Source organism: Rutidosis leptorrhynchoides, chromosome 10 (genome assembly GCF_046630445.1).
Source record: "Rutidosis leptorrhynchoides isolate AG116_Rl617_1_P2 chromosome 10, CSIRO_AGI_Rlap_v1, whole genome shotgun sequence".
In the NCBI taxonomy this organism is placed as follows: Eukaryota; Viridiplantae; Streptophyta; class Magnoliopsida; order Asterales; family Asteraceae; genus Rutidosis; species Rutidosis leptorrhynchoides.
In genome coordinates this window covers 317,757,770-317,782,961 of record NC_092342.1, presented here as the reverse complement: position 1 = coordinate 317,782,961, position 25,192 = coordinate 317,757,770, and positions in this window count along the sequence as shown.

The window sequence follows — 25,192 nt, the reverse complement described above, 5'->3', positions numbered from 1 at the left end:
CCTCAAACAATACAGAACTTGAAATTAAATCACACGAATCACTTCTTTATTCTTCAAACTTTAGACATTAGTGATTTTGATATGGCGGTATAAACAATGATAGTAACGATGTGGTTTACAGTCCCATATGACTATAAAAATTTAGATCCTTAAGGAAATTGGATCTTTATGAAAACATTTGATCTTTTGAAAATTCATTCTAGCTTTTACCTTAGATAAGTTTTCCGGAATAACCCTTCACTGGTGTTTGCAAAATGTTTTTGTGGGTTTGGTGGGTTTCAGATTTGAAAATTTTAGCTCAAAACTTATGGTTTTGTGTCACCCACTTGCTAACCTTGTATTGGGAAAGCAACACGTCCAGTATACTTGCTCCGTATATTACCTTTCGGTAAACTACCATCCGGTTGTAAAGGAAAGCGTCGAACAAGCAACTGTTAAGGCGATGTCTAATGACATGCAGATGTTCATGGTCTACAACGTGTCGAATGCAATTACTATCCTTTGTAGGAGCAATAGTAAAGATCACCCTATAATTTTTTCGGTCTGGCACAAGGTCCTGTCTTCGACCATGCTATGCAACCACCGTTCTTACGGTTGACACCCGATTTGGTTCAGGTGACCTAATGAATTCCAGGTGAATTTCTAGGATTTTACGTTCAATGGTAATGAACGCATTGAAAATAGTTTTTCAGAAAAGAAATCGGTTTTAATTTTGATCAAAATATTTTCTCGTTCAAGCTCGAGTTTAGATATCATCGAATTCCATGAGTTTGTAATTCTCAATCTTTAAAGTCAATCTCAAGGATTGAGTAATATCAGTCTTAAAAGCTGATTTTTAATCTTTAAGGAGATTATCCTTTCTGGGAGTCTGATTCATTAGTCTTATCAAGCTAATTTGCACGGTGCCCTCCCCATTTTACGAGACAGATCCTCACATGGTTAGGATAAGTCTGACCACTTGGCGACCCTGTTTGATGCTGAGGTCCGTAGATTTCCAGCTGATTTTTGAGAAAACTTTTCAAGATTTTTCGTAGACTCTACAACTGGTCTGGACGACAACTTCCTGACCTAAATCAAGAAGCGCGTGTCTTTTTCAGAAGACTTTACTTTCTTTTAATGATGGAATTGATTCATCGTGTAGTTCCATCTTTCTTTCAAATATATTACAATTTACCGGGTAAAACGGTTAATTTTGTCCAAAACAAAAGTATCTTCAATTATTTGTACAAAAATATGTGATATATGTTTTAAATAACTTGGTAAATTTTTCCCACACTTGGCTTTTATTTTCTTTTCTTTGCCTTTTTATTGTCCTCTATTCCATTTTAAATGAATTCTAACATTTTGGGTTGTTTTTCAATTTATGTCCTTTCCGAGGTAACAATAATTTCGGTGTTAACTCCTAGTTTTATCGTTCATAAATATGTATAAACATGATTTTGAATTCATTTATTTAAAAATTTTGAAAATTTTCACAAAAATTGGCAAATAAACCAAGTGCAAACCCGAGAGAATTTATAACCCTTCCCCACACTTGAGATCATGCAATGCCCTTATTTGCATGAAATCAGACTATAATTATAAATTCACGAGGGTGATAAGTGTAGAAAAGTGATTAAAAATACCTAGTTTGTAATTACAAAGCTTGTCGAATGATAGATGGCGCGCCTCATCGTTCATTCCTTCTTGTTTTATCACACATGTTTTTCTTCAAAAATGGTTGCTTTTCTGAACTGTTTGCTAATCTTTGAAAATGCGTCTTTTACCCTAACTTATTATGCATGTTTATTAACGAGTTATGCACTAACCCGAACCCCGAATTTAACGTTAAGTGGGGTTAGACTTCCCCATACTTAGCTGACGACATGTGAAGTCGGTAGAATAAGTTCCATGAATTAAAATAGTGAGCCAGTTATTTACATCTCGGGTGGTATAAAGTATATCAATGGGTTTAAAGTTTAGACCCACCCGATCGTCACTACTTAATTCTTTTTTAAGTGTAGCTTTTAGTAAATGGATATATCTCTTTTCCGTTTCTTGGTCAAATGGATCGATATACACCGACATACATATTTCTATAGGGTGGACAATTCCTAACATTTCCTTCCGTTTATTCTCGGGATCAAAGTTTTCACCTCTATTACCCAATTGGGTGAAATTCAAGGTGTCAATATCTATTACAGCTTGTAGTTCATCTTTGGTAGATGACTCGTCTATTGAGAATATTGGGTTGGAAGGTTGTGGAATGGTGAATTTCAGGATCGAAGCAAATTCTTCTTCATTAATGGTACTTATCGGTCCCACCATTTTGGTCTCGGGGGTAAAATTTTCAACATTATCGTTTTCCTAAGAGTACCAATTTGTCACCCTTACTTCTTCTTCTTCATCCATTGATGGATCATTGATTTCGTCGGTAGAGGCTAATGTGTCGATATGTTGTGAAATTGGCAAAGCTGAATAAAAAGTATCATCGGGATAATTGGTGATTTCGGAGCTCTCGAATTCATCAAAATTCGATGATATGAGATTTTCTTGCACAATACTCCTCATATCAACAGGTGTGTAATCTGATAGAGTTTCAGCTTGCCGATTTACAAACTCTCTCATTTGTTCATTTTGAGCATCGAGTTCTTCGAGTTTGATTTTCATATTGTCTAAAAGATTTTCAGACACATAATGTTCCTCGTCTTCTGGTTGTTGAGTTTGGATATATTCTTGGGAATAATCCCAATTTGAATTGTATTCTTCATAATCATTCCATTCAGGTTCTATGGGTGCATAATTTTCCATAGGAACGTAATAATAACATTCCCATATTGAGTGATAATCTCCACAGATTTCACAACCAGCTATTGTTTCGTCATTCGTGATCCAAGATTGACTGAACGAATTGTCATCAACACCCGTTTGAGAGTATTGATTAAATTGATTTCGGATGTCATAAAGAGTTCCCAAGATATTTTTGAGGTTTTCCATACTACACTTATTACCAAATTTTAGCTACAATGTGGTGCATTTATTAATTATCCTATTAGTTATAAAATAAAAAAATTATATAAGTTATCAAATTATTAGACTTTTTTGATTTTGCCCACGTTTCGAATAGCCAATAGATGCAGCAGGTAGCCAGGACCCTTTAAATCGGAAGTCCACAACTCGCCACTAACAAATCCAACTATTACTACGAACCAGAAAATTGGCGTCTATTAATTTAATTGTTTAAAATAATTTTTTTCGAAATTTAAAGAGAATAAAGAAAATTCTATGTCCTAAAAACTAGAGTGGAAATGAAAAAGTGCGTCAAAAAATAAGAAGTCGAAAAACAAACGTAGAAAAACAAAAAGTCAAAAAATAATAATAAGAAAGTAAAGCGTTGAAACTTAAAAGTCTAAAAACTAAAAATTAAAAATTGTGTCTAAAGGTATTAAAGCTTAAATGAATTCTATATCCAAAACGGCAATAACTTAATTAGTACTAAAATTTATAAACTGCGTCGCAAAATTCTAAAGCACCTAAATCTTAGTCTAAAGAAAGAGCACTTAAGGGATTTTATGGCAAAGTCTAAAAATCTAGAGCTACTATGGAAAAATACTAAACTTAAAGCTAATTACGAGCGATAAATATACAAATGTTTAAAATATAAATTAACTAAAATGATAAAAATACAAATTTTATAAAAATATTATTTTTATATTTATATTATATAAAAATATTAAACTATATATTTAATATTAATATTTAAACTTAATATTACAAATTATATTAAAACTATATAATAATTAAACCCTAATAATAATAATAAATATAAAATTATAACCCTAATATGTATTAAATGCATCTGATCAGGTCTGTTAGGCCTTCCCATGCGATCGCATGGTATTACAACACCCGGCTCATGCGATTGCATGGGCCTGGGTTACAGGTTTTTTTATATATATTTTATATTGTTTTTCTAAAAATGATATATAAATATATTTATACAAATATATATTAAAAATATAGCGTTTTGCCGTGTCCCCGGCAGCGGCGCCAAAAACTTGATGTGTAAAGCGAAGGGGTACAAAATACTATTAATTTTTACAAGGAAATACTATTAAATACGATACAATTTTACACAAGTTATTTATTTATTTATAGAGTGGATATACCTAAACCTTGCTACAACACTATAGGCAGTGTACCTAATCGTAGAGTAGTATAGTTTTTAGTAAGTCCGGTTCGTTCCACAGGGAGACGGCTTATTGCGTACACTATATTTTTATATAACTATATTTGTACAAAATATAAATATAAATATATTACAATTATTATTATTATTATGAAAGGGGGGTTTTACCGTTTAATGACCGGTTTGTCGATTTTATATTTTAAACGTAAAGATAAATGACGGTAATATAAATGACATAATTTAAATTGCGATAAAGTAATTTGCAGTAATTAAAATGACAGTAAATAAAGGTACGATGAAATATGAAATAAAAGTATTATGCTTATTTAAACTTCCGTAATCATGATGTTTGATGTGTTGATTTTAATTTATTACCCTGGGTTAATTGTCCTTTATCCTGGATTATTTGATATGTCCATCTGGTTTTTGTCCATAACAGTCCATCAGTTATAAATATAAAGTGCGAGTGTCCTCGTCAAATTATCCTTATATCCGAAGTCAAATATTCTAACTAATTGGGGACTTAAACTATAATTATACCAATTTTCCTTGTATATAATTCACCCCTGTTTTAATAAGTCCATTAACTATTAATCAATTCCCGTGTCCGGTTAAATGAAAGATTATTAGTACTTATAAATATCCCGCCCATCGTGTCCGATGGAGTGTATATGGTTATTTATGGGTACGTCCAATTGTAAATCTTTATATTAAATTAACGAACTATCATTCAATTAAACAAATATAAAGCCCATTAATAGCCCATAGTCTAATTTCCACAAGTGTCGTTCTTTTGTTCAAACCCCAATTATGGTACAAAGCCCAATTACCTCATCTTTAATATTTAGCCCAACATCATGATTACTTCGATTTAAATAAGCATAATAATAACTTAGTTACAAGACATTAATTTAAAAAGGAGAACATAACTTACATTGAGTATTTATCGCGTAGCTTTACACAGACAGAACTTCGACTTTAAAACTCGTAAAATAACCTTTACATAATCCAAACTAACTAATATAAAATTACCCTATATATATATATATATATATATATATATATATATATATATATATATATATATATATATATATATATATATTTATTATATATTACAGAGGGAGAGATTGAAAGAGTGTGTTTTGAGTTCGACCACAGGCCTGCCTTTTATAGCAATGTGGCCAGGTTTTTGCTGCCATGCGATCACATGGGAAAAGGGCAGCCAGGCCATGCGATCGCATGGCCCCTCTGGACAGCTCACTTTGCCTTGTCTCCTAGCTTGTCGACGTTCTATTTAATTAATATATAATATATAAATAATTTATATAATTATTTAAATATTATATTATATTCTTGTGCATAGTTGACTCATAATTTTCGGCCCGTTGCGTCACGCGTTGATAGTTGGCTCAGGTCCCGGTTCCGAATTTTCGAACGTCCTTTCGTACTATTTAATATCTTGTACTTTGCATTTTGCAATTTGTAATTTGCACAAAAAATTATTTTCCTTAACTCCCAAAATCTGCGCAAGTCTTTAACTCACTTTTAGTGGCTTTAGTGGCACTTTTCAGGCTTTAGTGGCACTTTTTCTTCAATTCTTTAATCTTCGTGCTTTGTCTTCACATTTATTTATTTAAACGATTACAACTTAAAAATAGAATAATTACAACTAAAAACTTTACATATTGGGATGATATTGCGACTAAATATATGTTCGTTTGGAGCACTATCAGAACACCTGGTAACCGACATTAACAAGATGCATATAAGAATATCCCCTATCATTTCGGGAAATCCTTCGAACATGATAAAAACTAATTCGAAGTACTAAAGCATCCGGTACTTTGGATGGGGTTCGTTAGGCCCAATAGATCTATCTTTAGGATTCGCGTCAATTAGTAGACCGGTTTACTAATTCTTAGGTTACCAAGCAAAAGGGGCATATTCGGCTTCGATCATTCACCCATATAATGTAGTTTCATTTACTTGTGTCTATTTCGTAAAACATTTATAAAACTGCATGTATTCTCATCCCAAAATATTAGATTTTAAAAGTGGGACTATAACTCACTTTCACAGATTTTTACTTCGTCGGGAAGTAAGAATTGGCCACTGGTCGATTCATGAACCTATAACAAATATGTACATATATATCAAAGTATGTTCAAAATATATTTTCAACATTTTAAATACGTTTTACTGTTTTAAGTTTATTAAGTCAGCTGTCCTCGTTAGTAAGCTACAACTAGTTGTCCACAGTTAGATGTACAGAAATAAATTGATATATATTATCTTGAATCAATCCACGACCCAGTGTATACACGTCTCAGGCTAGATCACAACTCAAAGTATATATATTTTTGGAATCAACCTCAACCCTGTATAGCTAACTCCAACATTACTGCATATAGAGTGTCTATGGTTGTTCCAAATAACATATATCCATGGGTCGATATGATATGTCAAAACATTTACGTACGTGTCTATGGTATCCCAAGATTACATAATATATTAGAATACATATATAGTACAATATAAGTTAGCTAGGATATGATTAATATAGATTTGTTACCAATTTTCACGTAGCTACAACAAGCAAAAATATTCAATCTTGTTTTACCCATAACTTCTTAGTTTTAAATCCGTTTTGAGTGAATCCAATTGCTATGGTTTCATATTGAACTTAAGTTTATGAATCTATACAGAAAAAGTATAAGTTTATAGTCGAAAATATAGGTTAGAAGTCATTTTTGTAAAGGTAGTCATTTCAGTCGAAAGAACGACGTCTAGATGACCATTTTGGAAAACATACTTCCACTTTGAGTTTAACCATGATTTTTGGATATAGTTTCATGTTCATAAGAAAAATCATTTTACCAGAAGAACAAATTTTAAATCAAAGTTTATCATAGTTTTTAATTAACTAACCCAAAACAGCCCGCGGTGTTACTACGACGGCGTATATCCGGTTTTACGGTGTTTTTCGTGTTTTTTGGTTTTAAATCATTAAGTTAGCATATCATATAGATATAGAACATGTGTTTAGTTGATTTTAAAAGTCAAGTTAGAAGGATTAACTTTTGTTTGCGAACAAGTTTAGAATTAACTAAACTATGTTCTAGTGATTACATTTTCAAATCTTCGAATAAGATAGTTTTATATGTATGAATCGAATGACGTTATGAACATAATTACTACCTCAAGTTTAGTAGGTAAACCTACTGGAAGTGACAAAAAATGATCTAGCTTCAAAGGATCTTGGATAGCTTGAAAGTTCTTGAAGTAGAATCATGACACAAAAACAAGTTCATGTAAGATTATCACTCGAATTAAGATAGTTATAGTTATAGGAATTGAATCAAAGTTTGTATATGAGTATTACCTTGATTTAGAATGATATCTTACTGTAAACAACAAGGATTTTTTGAGGTTAGATAATCACTTTACAAGATTGGAAGTGAGCTAGTAAACTTGGAAGTATTCTTGATTTTATGAAACTAGAACTTGTAGAATTTATGAAGAACACTTAGAACTTGAAGATAGAACTTGAGAGAGATCAATTAGATGAAGAAAATTGAAGAATGAAAGTGTTTGTAGGTGTTTTTGGTCGTTGGTATATGGATTAGATATAAAGGATGTGTAATTTTGTTTACATGTAAATAAGTCATGAATGATTACTAATATTTTTGTAATTTTATGAGATATTTCATGCTAGTTGCCAAATGATGGTTCCCACATGTGTTAGGTGACTCACATGGGCTACTAATAGCTGATCATTGGAGTATATATACCAATAGTACATACATCTAAAATCTGTGTATTGTACGAGTACGAATACGGGTGCATATGAGTAGAATTGTTGATGAAACTGAACGAGGATGCAATTGTAAGCATTTTTGTTAAGTAGAAGTATTTTGATAAGTGTCTTGAAGTCTTTCAAAAGTGTATAAATACATATTAAAACACTACATGTATATACATTTTAACTGAGTCGTTAAGTCATCGTTAATAGTTACATGTAAGTGTTGTTTTGAAACCTTTAGGTTAACGATCATGTTAAATGTTGTTAACCCATTGTTTATTATATCTAAAGAGATGTTAAATTATTACATTATCATGATATTATGATGTATTAATATATCTTAATATGATATATATATATATATACAATTAAATGTCGTTACAACGATAATCGTTACATATATGCCTCGTTTCGAAATCATTAAGTTAGTAGTCTTGTTTTACATATGTAGTTCATTGTTAACATACTTAATGATATACTTAATTATCATTTTATCATGTTAAACATAGTGTATCAATATCTTAATATGATTCATATGTAATTAGTAAGACGTTGATATAACGATAATCGTTATATATATCGTTTTCGAGTTTCTTAATTCAATAAACTCAATTTTATGTATATAACTCATTGTTAAAATACCTAATGAGATACATACTTATCATAATATCATGTTAACTATATATATATATATATATATATATATATATATATATATATATATATATATATATATATATATATGTCATCATATAGTTTTTACAAGTGTTAACGTTCGTGAATCACCGGTCAACTTGGGTGGTCAATTGTCTATATGAAACCTATTTCAATTAATCAAGTCTTAACAAGTTTGATTGCTTAACATGTTGGAAACACTTAATCATGTAAATATCAATTTCATTTAATATATATAAACATGGAAAAGTTCGGGTCACTACAGTATAAATAGAGGTTGAAACTTCAATTGTAAATCATCCAAAAATCACTCAGAGAAGTGCAATCACAACCTAGAGTGTGTGTGAGTTTGAGAGTTTTTTTGTAAGAGTTTTGTAATACTCTGTAAATCTATTCTTGTAAGTAATCGAGTTATTTTCTCTCAAATTTGTATATCCCAATGTCCAGGCGATCCTCTCTTCCTAACAAGTGGTATCAGAGCTTGGTTAGAGATGTTGGTTGAGTTTTTGGGTCTTCTGAAGTTTTCTCAAAATTCAATTTTGAGTGTACCATTGGATTCGTCTCGTCGAACCGAGTCCAACGCAAAAAATGGCGACTTAAACGGAGTTATAACGAGCCCAGAAAACGCGGTCAAAGTTTGGTCAACTCGCCGGAATCTCGCCGGAGAAGACGACCGTTGCCGGAATTTTCGCCGGAGAAGACGATCACTGTAGCAGTCCTGTAGCAATTCACTGTAGTAGCTGGCGGCACTGTAGCAAGTTACTGTAGTAGTACTGTAGCAAGTTCCTGTAGCAGTACTGTAGCAATTCTAAAATTTTACAATTTGGTCCTTGAAATTTTCATAATTTCATTTTTGGTCCCTGAAATTTATAAAAATTATAATTTTGCCCCGTAAGTGGAATTTAAGCCGCGAAGTGTCTATTCCACCATTTTCAACCTTCCGGACGTAACGGTGATCTCTGTTTTCTACAATTCAACCCCGTTTGTGTTGAAAAATTATTTGTAAGGTGGTAATGTCCATAGAAGAGTCAACATCATCTTCGAGAGCTATGATTATGCTCACAGCCACAAACTACACGCTGTGGAAACCTCGGATGGAAGATCTCCTCAGCTGTAAGGATTTGTTTGATCCTATTGAATTGAAGGGTATAAACCCTGATTTTGCTAAAGAGATAGATTGAAAGAAATTAAACCGAAAAACTATTGGTCAGATCCGTTAATGGATTGATCATAGTGTCTTCCACCATGTTGCACAAGAGACAGACGCATATGTCCTCTGGAAAAAGTTGGAGGACATGTACTAGGCTAAGACTGCTTGGAATAAAGCCCTACTGATGAGGCGTTTAGTCAACATGAAGCTCAAAAGTGGAACTTCAGTTGCCGAGCATACCAGTGAGTTCCAGAGCTTGGTCAACCAGTTATCGTCTGTAGAGATGCCTCTTGGCGATGAAGTTCAGGCGCTACTGCTACTTAGTTCCCTTCCCGATAGTTGGAAACGCTGGTAGTAACACTCAGCAACTCAGCACCGAATGACAAACTTACCATGTCAATGGTCAAGGATGCCCTATTCAGTGAAGAGGCAAGGAGAAAGGACATGGGCACAGATCAGACCCATGCCTTTGTCACAGAGAATCGGGGGAGACAGCGAATGAGTAGCAAAAATAAATGGAGAGGAAGAAGCAAGAGCAGGGGCAGGTCAGCTGATGGCAGAAAACCAACATATAAATGCCATCATTGTGGATTAGAGGGACATATGAAGAAGAACTGCTATAGATTGAAAGTGGAACAAGGTCAAAGCAGTTCACAGCCGAAGAATAAGGGTGGAGAAACATTAGTGACTATCCCTGGTGATGTAGCTTATTGTTCAACCCATGATGAGACATGCCTTCACGTCTCACGAGAAGAAACAGAATGGGTGGTAGATACTGCAGCTTCCTACCACGTGACTCCATATAAAGAAATACTTCACAACATATAAAGCTGGTGACTTTGGAGCTGTGAAGATGGGAAATTTCAGTTTCACTGAGATTGTCGGAATTGGTGATGTCAAGATAAAGACAAGTTCCAAGAGCACAATCACTATGAAGGATGTCTGCCATGTGCCAGATCTTCAGCTGAATTTACTTTCCGGAGTAGCTCTCGACAAACAAGGCTATGATAGTCATTTCAGTAGAGGCACATGGAAATTGTCAAGAGGCGCTATGATAGTCGCTCGGGGACACATTTGTGGCACACTGTACAAGACTCATGTGAAGATCTGCACAGACAGCATTAATGTTGCAGAAAATGAGGCTTCACAAAATTTATGGCACCAGAGACTCGGTCACATGAGTGAGAAATGGTTGTCTACCCTAATAAAGAAGGAGCTTATCAATGTAGACAAGGATACTGCGCTAGATCCTTACAATCATTGTTTGTTTGGTAAGCAGCATAGAGTCTCGTTTAATTCCTCTTTAACGAGAAGATCAGAGTTAATCAGTCTGGTACACTCTGATGTTTGCGGTCCCTTAGAGGTTGAATCAATTGGCAGCAATCGATACTTTCTGACGTTTATCGATGATACTTCTCGAAAGGTGTGGGTATATTTCTTGCGGACGAAGGACCAGGTGTTCGATTACTTCAAACAGTTCCATATCATGGTAGAACGTGAGACAGGAAAGAAGTTAAAGTGTCTTCGATCCAACAACGGCGGTGAATACTCTTCTAGGCAGTTCGATGCCTATTGCAGATCATATGGCATCCGACATGAGAAGACAGTTCCATGTACCCCTCAACACAATGGTATAGCATAAAGAATGAACCGAACAATCATGGAACGTGTTCGGAGCATGCTCAGTATGGCTAAGCTGCCAAAGCCATTCTGGGGAGAAGCAGTCAGAGCCGCATGTTACTTGATCAACCGATCTCCATCAGTACCACTTAATTTTGAAGTTTCGGAGAAACTTTGGTCTGGAAAGGATCCATCATACTCTCACTTAAGAGTATTTGGATGTTTGGCGTACGCACATGTATCCAAGGAGCTCAGGCAGAAGCTGGATGCAAGGACCACTCCATGCATATTCATAGGCTATGGAGATGAAGAATTTGGATACAGATTATGGGATCCAAAGGAGAAAAAGGTGATCAGAAGTAGGGACGTGGTGTTCCATGAAAGCCAGATAATAGAAGATATTGAAAAGCCCACAATATCTCAGAAGACAAATGTTTCTGCTCAGGTGCCAGAGGCAACAACGGAATCATTCATGAGAAATGAATTTTCAGTGCAAGAAGAAATGCCAGAAGTAGAAGATAATGAGGAAAATGACGGTGCTGAGCAGGGGGAGCCACAACCTCATCTGCCAGACGTTCCAGGACCATCACAAGGCGAAGATGATGGTGGATCTCTTCAGAATGTTCCAGAAGTTCGTAGATCTGAACGAGGTCGGATTCCATCGAGTAGATATCCAGAATCTGAGTACCTTCTACTTACTGAAGATGGAGAACCAGAGAGTTTTCATGAAGCAGTATCTCATAAGGACAAAGAAAAATAGTTGCTCGCAATGCAGGATGAGATGGATTCTCTGCAGAAAAATCAAACTTATGAGATTGTAGAACTTCCACGCTGGAAGAAGGCACTGAAAAATAAATGGGTGTTCAAGCTGAAAAAGGATGGCAGCGGAAAAGTGGTGAAATACAAAGCACGACTTGTAGTCAAAGGATTCCAACAGAAGAAAGGGATTGATTTTTACGAGATATTTTCATCAGTAGTCAAGATGACTTTAATTAGAGTCATACTTAGATTGGTCGCAAGTATGAACTTGGAGCTTGAACAGATGGATGTAAAGACAGTTTTTCTTCATGGAGATTTACATGGAGCAGCCAGAAGGTTTTGAGGTTTCAGGAGATAACCTCGTATGCAAGCTGAAGAAAAGTTTGTATGGTTTGAAGCAGACACCTAGGCAGTGGTACAAGAAGTTTGACTCGTGCATGGTGAGTCAAGGGTACAAGAAAACTGCAGCAGATGAGTGTGTCTACATTCAGAAGTTTTCTGAAGGAAATTTTGTTGCTCTTCTACTATATGTAGACGATATTTTGATCGTAGGAAAAGACGCAATGAAGATCAACCAGCTGAAGAAGGAACTCTCTAAGTCTTTTGACATGAAAGACTTAGGACAGGCTCAACAGATTTTGGGAATGCAGATAACCCGAGACAGGAAGAATAAAAGGTTATGGCTATCTCAGGAGAAGTATATTGAACGAGTGCTTTCACGTTTCAATATGAATAATGCCAAACCTGTTAGTATTCCATTAGCCAACCATTTCAAGTTAAGCAAGAGTTCTTGTCCCTCATCTAAGGAAGAGATCGGGGAGATGTCGTCAGTACCATATGTAGTGACCCGAATTTTTCCATGTTTATATATATTAATTGAGATTGATATTTACATGACTAAATATTTCCAACGTGTTAAGCAATCAAACTTTTTAAGACTTGATTAAATGAAATAAGTTTCATATAGACAATTGATCACCCAAGTTGACCGGCGATTCACGAACGTTACAAAATTGTGAAAACTACATGTTGTGGTATATATAGACATATATATGTGGTTGACATGAGATTATGATGAGTAAGTATCTCACTAATTATATTAACAATGTGTGATATACATAAGAAATGAGTTTACTAAGTTAAGAAACTCGAAATGATATATATAACGATTATCGTTATGATAACGTCTACTAAATACATATGTATCATATTAAGATATTGATACACTATATTTAACATGATAAAATAATATTTAAATATATCATTAAGTGTGTTAACAATGAACTACATATGTAAAAACAAGACTACTAACTCAAGAATTACCAAACGAGACTTATATGTAACGATTATCGTTGTAACGATATTTTAATGTATGTATCATATTAAGAGATATTCATACATCATATTATCATGATAATATAATAATTTAAAATCTCATTTGATATTATAAACATTGGGTTAACAACATTTAACAAGATCGTTAACCTAAAGGTTTCAAAACAACACTTACATATAACGACTAACGATGACTTAACGACTCAGTAAAAATGTATATACATGTAGTGTTTTAATATGTATTCATACACTTTTGAAAGACTTCAAGACACTTATCAAAATACTTCTACTTAACAAAAATGCTTACAATTACATCCTCGTTCAGTTTCATCAACAATCCTACTCGTATGCACCCGTATTCGTACTCGTACAATACACAGCTTTTAGATGTATGTACTATTGGTATATACACTCCAATGATCAGCTCTTAGTAGCCTATGTGAGTCACCTAACACATGTGGGAACCATCATTTGGCAACTAGCATGAAATATCTCATAAAATTACAAAAATATGAGTAATCATTCATGACTTATTTACATGAAAACAAAATTACATATCCTTTATATCTAATCCATACACCAATGACTAAAAACACCTACAAACACTTTAATTCTTCAATTTTCTTCATCTAATTGATCTCTCTCAAGTTCTATCTTCAAGTTCTAAGTGTTCTTCATAAATTCTACAAGTTCTAGTTTCATAAAATCAAGAATATTTCCAAGTTTGCTAGCTTACTTCCAATCTTGTAGAGTGATCATCCAACCACAAGAAATATTTCTTATTTATAGTAATATATCTTTCTAATATAAGGTAATACTCATATTCAAACTTTGATTCAATTTCTATAACTATAATAATCTTATTTCGAGTGGAAATCTTACTTGAACTTGTTTTCGTGTCATGATTCTATTTCAAGAACTTTCAAGCCATCCAAGATCCTTTGAAGCTAGATCCATTTGTCTCTTTTCCAGTAGGTTTATCCACAAAACTTGAGGTAGTAATGATGTTCATAACATAATTCGATTCATACATATAAAGCTATCTTATTCGAAGGTTTAAACTTGAAATCACTAGAACATAGTTTAGTTAATTCTAAACTTGTTCGCAAACAAAAGTTAATCCTTCTAACTTGACTTTTAAAATCAACTAAACACATGTTCTATATCTATATGATATGCTAACTTAATGATTTAAAACCTGGAAACACGAAAAACACCGTAAAACTGGACATACGCCGTCGTAGTAACACCGCGGGCTGTTTTGGGTTTGATAATTAAAAACTATGATAAACTTTGATTTAAAAGTTGTTCTTCTGGGAAAATGATTTTTCTTATGAATATGAAACTATATTCAAAAATCATGGTTAAACTCAAAGTTAAAATATGTTTTTCAAAATGGTCATCAAGACGTCGTTCTTTCGACTGAAATGACTACCTCTTACGAAAATGACTTGTAACTTATAATTTCGACTATAAACCTATACTTTTTCTGTTTAGATTCATAAAATAGAGTTCAATGTGAAACCATAGCAATTTGATTCACTCAAAACGGATTTAAAATGAAGAAGTTATGGGTAAAACAAGATTGGATATTTTTTATTTTTTTGTAGCTACGGGAAATATTAACAATTCTATACAAATCATATCCTAGCTAACTTATATTGTACTATACATGTATTCTAATATATTATGTAATCTTGGGATACCATAGACACGTACGCAAATGTTTTGACATATCATATCGACCCATGGATATATGTTATTTGGAACAACCATAGACACTCTATATGCAGTAATGTTGGAGTTAGCTATACAGGGTTGAGGTTGATTCCAAAAATATATATACTTTGAGTTGTGATCTAGCCTGAGACGTGTATACACTGGGTCGTGGATTGATTCAAGATAATATATATCGATTTATTTCTGTACATCTAACTGTGGACAACTAGTTGTAGGTTACTAACGAGGACATCTGACTTAATAAACTTAAAACATCAAAATGTATTAAAAGTGTTGTAAATATATTTTGAACATACTTTGATATATATGTACATATTTGTTATAGGTTCGTGAATCGACCAGTGACCAAGTCTTACTTCCCGACGAAGTAAAAATCTGTGAAAGTGAGTTATAGTCCACTTTTAAAATCTAACATTTTTGGGATGAGAATACATGCAGGTTTTATAAATGATTTACAAAATAAACACAAGTACGTGAAACTACATTCTATGGTTGAATTATCGAAATCGAATATGCCCCTTTTTATTAAGTCTGGTAATCTAAGAATTAGGGAACAGACACCCTAATTGACGCGAATCCTAAAGATAGATCTATTGGGCCTAACAAACCCCATCCAAAGTACCGGATGCTTTAGTACTTCGAAATTTATATCATATCCGAAGGGTGTCCCGGAATGATGGGGATATTCTTATATATGCATCTTGTTAATGTCGGTTACCAGGTGTTCACCATATGAATGATTTTTATCTCTATATATGGGATGTATATTGAAATATGAAATCTTGTGGTCTATTGTTACGATTTGATATATATAGGTTAAACCTATAACTCACCAATATTTTTGTTGACATTTTAAGCATATTTATTCTCAGGTGATTATTAAGAGCTTCCGCTGTCGCATACTTAAATAAGGACAAGATTTGGAGTCCATGCTTGTATGATATTGTGTAAAAATTGCATTCAAGAAACTTATTTCGTTGTAACATATTTGTATTGTCAACCATTATGTAATAGTCGTGTGTAAACAGGATATTTTAGATTATTATTATTTGATAATCTACGTAAAGCTTTTTAAACCTTTATTGATGAAATAAAGGTTATGGTTTGTTTTAAAATGAATGCAGTCTTTGAAAAAACGTCTCATATGGAGGTCAAAACCTCGCAACGAAATCAATTAATATGGAACGTTTTTAATCATTAAGAACGGGACATTTCAGTTGGTATCCGAGCGTTGGTCTTAGAGAACTAGAATTTTGCATTAGTGTGTCTTATCGAGTTTGTTAGGATGCATTAGTGAGTCTGGACTTCGACCGTGTTTACTTGAAAAATAATTGCTTAACAAATTTTGTTAGAAACTATATATTTTTAACATGTGAATATTATGTGATATATTAATCTCTTAACGTGTTTGATATTATGTGATAGATGTCTACCTCTAGAACAAGTCCCATTGACTCACCTAATAATAATGAAGAGTCAAATGTAAATTGGAATGATTCGTGGACTGATTCACAAGTTCCCGAAGAGGAACCAGAAGAAGAGTCGGAACCGGAAGAAGAATCGGAACCGGAAGAAGAATCAAAACCGGAAGAAGAAATAGAACCAGTGGGAGAAATAATAAAACGGTTAAGTAGAAGAAAATCCTCAACCAACCGACCAAAGTTAATTATGGTCAATGGTGTTTTCGCCAAGGAAGCAAAGTTTTGGGAGGATTACCAATTCTCCGATGAATCGGATCCCGACAAGGATTCCGATGATGTTATAGAAATTACCCCAACACAATTTAATAAGGCAAAAGAGAACAATAAGGGAAAGGGCATAAAAATAGAGAAATTTGATTCCAAACCCGATGAACTTTATATGTATCGTCAACACCCGTATTTCTTAAGTTGTGACAATAACCCGGGAACCTCTAAACCACCAGGTTTTTCTAAACCAATGTGGAAAACGACGGCTCGTATTGGGGGAACATCATATATCCCTAGAAACTTGTCAAAACGAACCAAAACTGAAGAAGAAGAAACGAGCGAGTCGGAATAAGATAGTTGTATTCGTGTGGTGTAATATATGTAATATAGTGTGCTTATGCTTTATGATATATGTAAAAATTGCTTGTATTAATAAGTATTTTTTTTATGAATCTAACTCTTGTCTATTTTACAGTATAAAAACACAAAATGGATAGACAACCCAATATTTTAAGAGACCTACCAGGAGACATGATTGATGAAATCTTGTCTAGAGTCGGTAAGAATTCCTCGGCACAACTATTTTAGGCGAGATCAGTTTGTAAGACATTCGAAGAACGTTCCAAGAATGCCTTGGTTTATAAAAGGCTTTCGTTCGAAAGATGGGGGATATCACATTGGGAAATCCATAAGTTACGATGTGTTAACTTTGACGCATATATTGCAGGGAACCCAAATGCTATTTTATGCAACGGGTTAAGAAATTATTTTGACTCAATATATCCGAATATAGGACTTCGTGATTTAGAAAAAGCGGCTAACATGCAACATAAAGAAGCATGTTATGCTTACGGGTTAGTAATGTTCACTTCTCACCAAAGTGAGAACAAGAACATCGGGCTACAACTATTATACAAAACGTTCCCACAAGTGACGGAGTCGGTAATTGGGGTAAGAAATGAGGTTTTTAGGTTATTACGAGATTGTTGGTCATTACGTAACCTTCATCCTTTTGAAGACGTTACAACACATTGTCTTACTATCGGTCACAACGGTTATGTTCCACAAAACCAAGGATGAGAAGTGGTATTAGTAAAACTAGAATGCATGACTTGTTTCTGGACGTATGAATTACGTGTCTTTATTGCCTTTGCTGAACGCCTTATTAATTAACTAGAATTATCTTCGCAACTACTTTGTATCAAAGTTTTATGTGCTATATTTCATGCTATATGTAAAATAGCGGTATTGTAAGTTTGCAAGTTATTGTATAAAGGTTTGAATATGATATATATATTTTTTTGTGATTAGTTTTTCATATAGAATTGTAGTAGTTGAAATGGTATGTTAGCTACTAAGTATGAACTTAACGGGTAGGTACTACCCGAATTAAAGAGTATAAAACGCTAATATGAAGAAAGAGCTTTTATAAATAAGTTCATATTACGCTACGAAATACTATTGACTACTCTTGATATTCTATATGATTAACTCGTTTCATTTGACTATTTTTGAAGGAAATGGCACCGACTACTCGACACACCTTGAATATGAGCGAAGAGGAATTTCGTGCCTTTCTTGCTTCAAACATAGCCGCAGTACAGGCCGCGCTACATACCAACAATAACTCTGAATCTAGCAATACAGCTAACGGCGCAAGAAATCGTGTAGGATGCTCCTACAAGGAATTCACTACCTGCAAACCTTCAGAATTTGATGGGACCGAAGGACCAATCGGATTGAAACGGTGGACCGAGAAAGTTGAATCGGTCTTTGCCATAAGTAAGTGTGCTGAAGGAGACAAAGTGAAGTACGCTACGATACCTTCACATGTATTGCGTTAACATGGTGGAATACCTATCTAGAGCAAGTGGGACAAGATGCTGCTTACGCGCTACCGTGGTCAGCATTCAAGCACTTTATGAACGAGAAGTACCGTCCTAGAACCGAGGTCAATAAGCTCAAGACAGAACTTAGAAGGTTACGAACCCAAGGATTTGATATTACCACGTACGAAAGACGATTCACAGAATTGTGCCTATTGTGTCCGAGAGCATTCGAAGATGAGGAAGAGAAGATCGACGCGTTTGTGAAAGGATTACCGGAAAGAATCCAAGAAGATATAAGTTCACACGAGCCCGCCTCCATACAACAGGCATGTAGAATGGCTCACAAACTAGTGAACCAGATTGAGGAAAGAATTAAAGAACAGGTGGCTGAAGAGGCCAATGTGAAGCAAGTCAAAAGAAAGTGGGAGGAAAACAGTGATAAGAATCACCAATACAACAACAACAGCAATTACAACAATAATCGCAACAACTATCCCAACAATCGCAACATCAATCGCAACTACAACAAACGGCCCAAAAACAACAACAACAACAACAACAGCATCAACTACAACAATCATCCCAACAATAATAACAACCGCAACAACAACAACAATCAGAAGCAACTATGCCAAAGGTGTGAAAATTATCACTCGGGGTTCTGCACCAAATTTTGCAACAAGTGTAAAAGAAATGGTCATAGCGCGGCGAAGTGTGAGGTCTACGGACCAGGGGTTAATAGAACGAAAGGAACAAATGGTGTCGGAACGAGTAATGGCGGAGCAAGTAGTGTCAGAGCAAGTTATGCCAATGTAGTTTGTTATAAATGTGGAAAACCGGGCCATATTATTAGAAATTTCCCGAACCAGGAGAACACGAATGGACAAGACCGCGGAAGAGTTTTCAATATTAATGCGGCAGAGGCACAGGAAGACCCGGAGCTTGTTACGGGTATGTTTCTTATTGACGATAAATCTGCTTATGTTTTATTTGATACGGGTGCGGATAGAAGCTATATGAGTAGAGAATTTTGTGCTAAATTAAGTTGCCCATTGGCGCCTTTGGATAGTAAATTTTTACTTGAATTAGCAAATGGTAAATTAATTTCAGCAGATAATATATGTCGGAATCGATAAATTAAACTGGTTAGCAAAACATTTAAGATTGACTTGATACCAGTAGAGTTAGGGAGTTTTGATGTGATAATCGGTATGGACTGGTTGAGAGAAGTGAAAGCAGAGATCGTTTGTTAAAAAATGCAATTCGCATTATACGAGAAAAAGGAAAACCCTTAATGGTGTACGGAGAAAAGAGCAACGCGAAGTTAAATCTTATTAGTAACCTGAAGGTACAAAAACTAATAAGAAAAGGTTGCTATGCTGTACTATCACACGTCGAGAAAGTCAATTTCGAAGAAAAGAACATCAATGATATTCCCGTTGCAAAAGAATTTCCCGATGTATTTCCGAAAGAATTACCGGGACTACCTCAACACCGATCCGTTGAATTTCAAATAGACCTTGTACCGGAAGCTGTACCAATAGCTCGTGCTCCATACAGACTCGCACCTAGCGAAATGAAGGAACTTCAGAGCCAATTACAAGAACTTTTAGAGCGTGGTTTCATTCGACCAAGCACATCACCGTGGGGAGCTCCTATTTTGTTTGTCAAGAAGAACGATGGTACATTCAGGTTGTGTATCAACTACCGAGAGTTGAACAAACTTACCATCAAGAACCGCTACCCACTACCGAGAATCGACGACTTATTTGATCAACTACAAGGCTCGTCTGTTTATTCGAAGATCGATTTACATTTTGGATATCATCAAATGCGGGTGAAGGAGGATGATATTCTAAAGAATGCTTTTAGGACGCGTTACGGTCATTACGAGTTTATGGTTATGCCGTTTAGATTGACTAACGCACCAGCTGTGTTCATGGACCTCATGAACTGAGTGTGTGGGCCATATCTTGACAAGTTTGTCATTGTTTTCATCGATGACATACTTATTTACTCGAAGAATGATCAAGAGCACGAAGAACATTTGAGAAAAGTGCTAGAGTTGCTGAGAAAAGAAAAATTGTACGCTAAGTTTTCAAAGTGTGCATTTTGGTTGGAAGAAGTTCAATTCCTCGGTCACATAGTGAACAAAGAAGGTATTCAGGTGGATCCAGCAAAGATCGAAACAGTTGAAAAGTGGGAAACCCCGAAAACTCCGAAACATATACGCCAGTTTTTAGGACTAGCTGGTTACTACAGAAGGTTCATCCAAGACTTTTCCAGAATAGCAAAACCCTTGACTGCATTAACGCATAAAGGGAAGAAATTTGAATGGAAGGATGAACAAGAAAAAGCGTTTCAGTTATTGAAGAAAAAGCTAACTACGGCACCTATATTGTCATTGCCTAAAGGGAATGATGATTTTGTGATTTATTGTGATGCATCAAAGCAAGGTCTCAGTTGTGTATTAATGCAACGAACGAAGGTGATTGCTTATGCGTCTAGACAATTGAAGATTTACGAACAAAATTATACGACGCATGATTTGGAATTAGGTGCGGTTGTTTTTGCATTAAAGACTTGGAGGCACTACTTATATGGGGTCAAAAGTATTATATATACCGACCACAAAAGTCTTCAACACATATTTAATCAGAAACAACTGAATATGAGGCAGCGTAGGTGGATTGAATTGTTGAATGATTACGACTTTGAGATTCGTTATCACCCGGGGAAGGCAAATGTGGTAGCCGACGCCTTGAGCAGGAAGGACAGAGAACCCATTCGAGTAAAATCTATGAATATAATGATTCACAATAACCTTACTACTCAAATAAAGGAGGCGCAACAAGGAGTTTTAAAAGAGAAAAATTTAAAGGATGAAATACCCAAAGGATCGGAGAAGCATCTTAATATTCGGGTAGACGGAATCCGGTATAGGGCTGAAAGGATTTGGGTACCAAAATTTAGAAATATGAGAGAAATGGTACTTAGAGAAGCTCATAAAACCAGATACTCAATACATCCTGGAATGGGGAAGATGTACAAGGATCTCAAGAAACATTTTTGGTTGCCGGGTATGAAAGCCGATGTTGCTAAATACGTAGGAGAATCTTTGACGTGTTCTAAGGTCAAAGCTGAGCATCAGAAACCACCAGGTCTACTTCAACAACCCGAAATCCTGGAATGGAAATGGGAAAACATTACCATGGATTTCATCACTAAATTGCCAAGGACTGCAAGTGGTTTTGATACTATTTGGGTAATAGTTGATCGTCTCACCAAATCAGCACACTTCCTGCCAATAAGAGAAGATGACAAGATAGAGAAGTTAGCACGACTGTATTTGAAGCAAGTCGTCCCCAGACATGGAATACCAATCTCTATTATCTCTGATAGGGATGGAAGATTTATTTCAAGATTCTGGCAGACATTACAACAAGCATTAGGAACTCGTCTAGACATGAGTACTGCCTATCATCCACAAACTGATGGGCAGAGCGAAAGGACAATACAAATGCTTGAAGACATGCTACGAGCATGTGTTATTGATTTCGCAAACAGTTGGGATCGACATCTACCGTTAGCAGAATTTTCCTACAACAACAGCTACCATTCAAGCATTGAGATGGCGCCGTTTGAAGCACTTTATGGTAGAAAGTGCAGGTCTCCGATTTGTTGGAGTGAAGTGGGGGATAGACATATTACGAGTCCGGAGATAATACAAGAAACTACCGAGAAGATCATCCAAATTCAACAACGGTTGAAAACCGCCCAAAGTCGACAAAAGAGCTACGCTGACATTAAAAGAAAAGATATAGAATTTGAAATTGGAAGGATGGTCATGCTTAAAGTTGCACCTTGGAAAGGCGTTGTTCGATTTGGTAAACGAGTTGGGAAATTAAATCCAAGGTATATCGGACCATTCAAGATTATTGATCGTGTCGGACCAGTAGCTTACCGACTTGAGTTACCTCAACAACTCGCGGCTGTACATAACACTTTCCACGTCTCGAATTTGAAGAAATGTTTTGCTAAAGAAGATCTCACTATTCCGTTAGATGAAATCCAAATCAACGAAAACTTCAATTCATTGAAGAACCCGTTGAAATAATGGATCGTGAGGTTAAGAGACTTAAGCAAAACAAGATACCGATTGTTAAGGTTCGATGGAATGCTCATAGAGGACCCGAGTTCACCTGGGAGCATGAAGATTAGATGAAGAAGAAATACCCGCATCTATTTCCAGAAGATTCGTCAACACCTTCGACAGCTTAAAATTTCGGGACGAAATTTATTTAACGGGTAGGTACTGTAGTGACCCGAACTTTTCCATGTTTATATATATTAATTGATATTGATATTTACATGACTAAATGTTTCCAACGTGTTAAGCAATCAAACTTGTTAAGACTTGATTAAATGAAATAAGTTTCATATAGACAATTGATCACCCAAGTTGACCGGCGATTCACGAACGTTACAAAATTGTGAAAACTACATGTTGTGGTATATATAGACATATATATATGGTTGACATGAGATTATGATGAGTAATTATCTCACTAAGTATATTAACAATGTGTGATATACATAAGAAATGAGTTTACTAAGTTAAGAAACTCGAAATGATATATATAATGATTATCGTTATGATAACGTCTACTAAATACATATGTATCATATTAAGATATTGATACACTATATTTAACATGATAAAATGATATTTATATATATCATTAAGTGTGTTAACAATGAACTACATATGTAAAAACAAGACTACTAACTCAAGAATTACGAAACGAGACTTATATGTAACGATTATCATTGTAACGATATTTTAATGTATGTATCATATTAAGAGATATTCATACATCATATTATCATGATAATATAATAATTTAAAATCTCATTTTATATTATAAACATTGGGTTAACAACATTTAACAAGATCGTTAACCTAAAGGTTTCAAAACAACACTTACATGTAACGACTAACGATGACTTAACGACTCAGTTAAAATGTATATACATGTAGTGTTTTAATATGTATTCATACACTTTTGAAAGACTTCAAGACATTTATCAAAATACTTCTACTTAACAAAAATGCTTACAATTACATCCTCGTTCAGTTTCATCAACAATTCTACTCGTATGCACCCGTATTCGTACTCGTACAATACACAGCTTTTAGATGTATGTACTATTGGTATATACACTCCAATGATCAGCTCTTAGTAGCCCATGTGAGTCACCTAACACATGTGGGAACCATCATTTGGCAACTAGCATGAAATATCTCATAAAATTACAAAAATATGAGTAATCATTCATGACTTATTTACATGAAAACAAAATTACATATCCTTTATATCTAATCCATACACCAACGACTAAAAACACCTACAAACACTTTCATTCTTCAATTTTCTTCATCTAATTGATCTCTCTCAAGTTCTATCTTCAAGTTCTAAGTGTTCTTCATAAATTCTACAAGTTCTAGTTTCATAAAATCAAGAATACTTCCAAGTTTGCTAGCTTACTTCCAATCTTGTAGAGTGATCATCCAACCTCAAGAAATCTTTCTTATTTACAGTAAGATATCTTTCTAATATAAGGTAATACTCATATTCAAACTTTAATTCAATTTCTATAACTATAACAATCTTATTTCGAGTGGAAATCTTACCTGAACTTGTTTTCGTGTCATGATTCTACTTCAAGAACTTTCAAGCCATCCAAGATCCTTTGAAGCTAGATCCATTTGTCTCTTTTCCAGTAGGTTTATCCACAAAACTTGAGGTAGTAATGATGTTCATAACATCATTCGATTCATACATATAAAGCTATCTTATTCGAAGGTTTAAACTTGAAATCACTAGAACATAGTTTAGTTAATTCTAAACTTGTTCGCAAACAAAAGTTAATCCTTCTAACTTGACTTTTAAAATCAACCAAACACATGTTCTATATCTATATGATATGCTAACTTAATGATTTAAAACCTGGAAACACGAAAAACACCGTAAAACTGGACATACGCCGTCGTAGTAACACCGCGGGCTGTTTTGGGTTTGATAATTAAAAACTATGATAAACTTTGATTTAGAAGTTGTTCTTCTGGGAAAATGATTTTTCTTATGAATATGAAACTATATCCAAAAACCATGGTTAAACTCAAAGTGAAAATATGTTTTTCAAAATGGTCATCAAGACGTCGTTCTTTCGACTGAAATGACTACCTCTTACAAAAATGACTTGTAACTTATAATTCCGACTATAAACCTATACTTTTTCTGTTTAGATTCATAAAATAGAGTTCAATATGAAACCATAGCAATTTGATTCACTCAAAATGGATTTAAAATGATGAAGTTATGGGTAAAACAAGATTGGATATTTTTTATTTTTGTAGCT